The sequence below is a fragment of the Microtus ochrogaster genome, linkage group LG8, assembly GCF_000317375.1.
Source record: "Microtus ochrogaster isolate Prairie Vole_2 linkage group LG8, MicOch1.0, whole genome shotgun sequence".
Taxonomy (NCBI): domain Eukaryota; kingdom Metazoa; phylum Chordata; class Mammalia; order Rodentia; family Cricetidae; genus Microtus; species Microtus ochrogaster.
In genome coordinates this window covers 21,805,157-21,809,431 of record NC_022033.1, presented here as the reverse complement: position 1 = coordinate 21,809,431, position 4,275 = coordinate 21,805,157, and positions in this window count along the sequence as shown.

Here is a 4,275-nt window from a genome sequence, read left to right as displayed (position 1 = left end):
GGTGGCCGCCATTCTTTCCGCCACGCCACGCTCGCCGACAGCTGGAGATGTCTTCGAAGGCCTGGCTGGGGCTTCTCCATGGGCCCGGCCCTGGAGAGCAGGGGGCCGGTGGATGGAGGAGGCGGTGCGCAGAGGCCGCCGCCATCGAGGCCCTTCGTTGGCGGCGGAAGGGGAGCTGCAGGATCGCGGCTCGGCTGGATCGGCGGCTGCTGTGAGGGATCGGGCTCCTGGGGTCCTCAGGACGGAGACCAAGGCTGCTCCCGGGCCCCCCGGCTCACCCGGCGCAGGCCGGAGGCCGTGGGGGCCCGGAGGAAGAGGCCGCACACCCTAGCTCGCCACGCTCTCTGCCGGAACTGACTTGGCAGTTCTCCTCGTTCAGACAGGCGCGGCACCGGAAGTCTCCAGAAACACCACCGGAGAGCTACAGTTCCCTAACTGTAAGGTTCCGGCCAGGGGCGGGGTACCTTCTGCAATCCTAGTGGAATAGGACAGGATGAAGCAGGGGAAATGGGGGGAATTTTTGATCTCTTTAAACCCTCTGTAGAGACCAGAAGGCCAGAAAGGGGGCGGGGGGCAAAACGAACTAACAGACCCAGCAATTAGGAATGACTAATACAAATAGTTGTAGCCAAACCCCTAACAGCCAGACACTTCACTAGGAATGGCAAGTCTCACCAGAAACGGTGTTTTAAACTGGTTACCTAGTTTGCCGCTTATCTATTCAAATACAACCTCGTAGTATTGTTCCGTGAGGCTAGGAAGGTGAGTCAGCCCCCACCCCATCCTCCTCCCACTGTGGTGTTTCTGTCCAGTGTTGTGTACCAACCAAGGATTTATTATTATTATGTTTTATATGCATTTGTGTTTTTTGCCTGCATGTATAGCTATGTGAGGGTTGCCAGATCCCTGGAACTGGACTTACAGTTTTGAGCTGCCATGTGGGTGCTGGGAATTGAACCCGGGTTTTCTGGAAAAGCAGCCAGTGCTCTTAACCAATGAACCATCTCTCCAGCCCTATTGTTGTTGTTGTTGTTGTTGTTGTTATTATTTTAAAGCTATGGACTCTCACTGCCAAGAAACCTCCCAAGAAACCTAGAGTGCCTGGCCGGTGCCCCCCACCCCCTCCCCACCCCCGGGGTCTGCCTATTTCTGCTTTCCCAGTGCTGGCATTATAAGCATGTTCCATCACAACTGTCTTTTTTTCCCCCTAGATGCATTCTGGGGCCTAAATTCAGGCCCTCCTGCTTTGTAATACAAGCACTCTACCAAATAAACCCGTAGTTCCTGATGTGACCTTTATGTTCTAATGGGTAAAACAGACACTAAACATCCCTAAAATGCATCTAAGGACAGGTAGCTGAAGTGCCTTGGACAAATAAGAAGTAGGAAAGGGACACAGATGTAAGTGTGGGATACTGAGGTGATGGACGCTGATGTTGGAACAGTCTTTGGTTTTTGTTTGTTTTACTAGTGACTCGCTCTCTACATAGCCACGGCCGTCCTGGAACTTACTATGTGGACCAGGCTGGCCTCCAATGCACAGAAACGTTTGTCTCTGCCTCCTTAGTGGCACAAAGTCTTGAAAGAGGCAAGGAATGAGCAGCCATGGGGAGTGTCAGGGAGGAGCCTCCCTAACAGAAGACAAGAGCAAACAGCTAACAGGCTAGAGAACTTACCACGTAGGCCCGGCCTAGGGAAGAGAGGACAGCCAGACCTTTCGACTTGTACAGAGATGGACGTGAGACCTATTGAAGGGCTTTGCGTTGCATCGTGAAAGATGGCGGAAGTGAGAACACGAGCAGACGCGGGGAGACCTGATCAGCCTGGGGAAGCATGGTCAGGGCTTATGCAGTGGTCCTCCTGACCCTGGTCCTCCTGACCCTGGTCCTCCTGACCCTGGCTTCCCTTTTCTAGTTTCAGCTACCCGCAGGTGAACTGCTTCCCAGAAATACTCGACGGATATTTCCCCAAACAAGCCATGTGTAAGCTGTACATTGCCCGTGGTTCAGAGTAACATGTCACATGCTTCTCTACCTCACACCATTCATCCAGGATGTAAGTTGTCCCTTGTCTAGGGTGTCCACTCCTCCATCTCTTAGTTACCCCTCAGTTATCAGACTGACTATTATCAAATCATATAGCAAGTTCCAAGTCAGCCAAGGCTACTTAGTAAGCACCTTCCACAAAACAAACAAAACAAAGTCAACAACATCACTGTTGTTAGGACTGGAGAAATGGCTCAGTAGTTAATACTTGCTCTATCTAGTGGACTAGAGTTTGGATCCCAGCACCCATATCAGGAAGCACAGAATACCTGTAACTATAGTTACAAGGAATCCAAAGTCCCTTTTAGCTTCCACTAACACACATAGACAATGTGCGCACGCGTGCGAGAGAGAGAGAGAGAGAGAGAGAATAAAATGTCATAAAAACCCATATCTTATTTGATAATGGCTCCAAAGTATAATGGTATTAGCAAATTGGATGTAGCAAAAAAGAAGCTATATAGTGCTTCTTTTAATGAAAAGGGTGCTGATGTTGATGAGATCTATAGTAAGTATGAGCCCCTACACACACACACACACACACACACACACACACACACACACACACACACACTACTGTGCTGAGGATGGAACCCAGTCTTGGATATGCTAAGCACTTGTTCTACCACTAGGCCACGCCCACTGAACCACACCCCTAACCCAAGCTTAAGACTTTTGATGGATTCCCAAGAGGACAACCAGACAGTCAGAGAGACCTTTCTGACGGAAGGCTATGAAAGGCCACGGATGGATGACAAGAGCCTGAGACAGGGGAATGACTTGAGGACCAGAAAATTGGTGAAACAAAGGTTTCTAGCATTGCAAAAGAAGCTTCTGGGTCTAGTGCCTGCAGAGGAGGAGTAATCCCACCAGGATTTCAAGCAGTAGAGCTGGGTAGATAAGTTGGCACAGTGACAAGCCAAGAAATAGGAGATCATGGTCTCTTTTCTGAACTCTGGCTTCCTCAGCAGCTGAAAAAGCTGGTATTCCTGGAACCTGCAGACGACAGTGGCACACATTTCCTGCTTTCTTTCTTTCTTTCTTTGTTGATTTTTGAAACAGGATCTCACTATACTGTCCTTGCTAGCCCAGAACTCATTCTGTAGACCAGGTTGGCCTTGAACTCATAGAGACACGGGGGTGTCTCCCAGGTGCTGGGATTAAAGGCTTGTGCCCCCTCCGCTAACAGTAGTTCTTATACAGATAAATTTGTTGAGCACACACTCTGGGCCAGGCACTTCAATAACTGAAGGCTTTGGTTAGGTTGTCTTACTTAATTCGCAGAGTAACCCTGTAAGGCACATTCCATTACTCTTTTCTTCTTACAGTTGGGAGGCTAGGCAATCTGTCTAGTTCTCAGCAGAAGCCAGGAGTCAAATCCAAGTCACCTAACTCCAGAGCTCCCTGAAGGGCACTGCAGAAGATCTCAAGGCCTGAGTAGACACTTGCACACAGAAACTCACAGCTCAGACTCAAGCGAGCAGAGCAAATGAAAACATGAAGGCCTTTCTATCTCAGACCAGGGTGGAGATTCTGGGATGCAGAATTCTGCCCAGTAGGGAGGCAGGTTCAGGGTTAAGTCTAAATGATGCAGTTCAGTTCTGAGCATCCTTGAGGGTGGGGCACATGGGTTCAGAGAGTCTAGAACTGTGAGTTAAGGGTGCACCAGGTCTGCCTGCCCTATCCTTCTGGCTGTCTTACTTCAAGGATGACATGAAGAAAAAGTCGTGAACAAAAATAATGAGCATCTCTAACCCTTCTCCTTGGGAGCCATCACATGTCAGCCCTGTGACACATAGCGGCTTTATTAGGGCAAAGGCGCTAAGCTCATTAGCACGAAAGAGTGCTCTGCTTCAAGCCGCCCACACAGCTTGCCAGGGAAACAAACACGCGGCAGCAGCCACCTTCCCAGGGCCTAGACACGCAGTACCCACCCCCTTATATTCTTATCAGCAGCAGCGTGCCTCTGCACCCAGCCAGATCTTATTCACAGCAGGACCCTGGAGGCCAGTTGTGTGGAGGTGTGTACAAACAACCTGATCATAATCCTCATTGGATCACTGTATGGATTTCGGAGTCTGTTCTGCTCTAGGCCAGAATTTTTTAAGCTTCAGTCGCCCCCAAAGCAGCTTACCAATGTCCTCCATATCTGTGTGCCACCATGTCTTAGTATCTTTAGGCTACTATAAGAAAATATCATCATGCCAGATGGTGGTGGCGCATCCCTTTA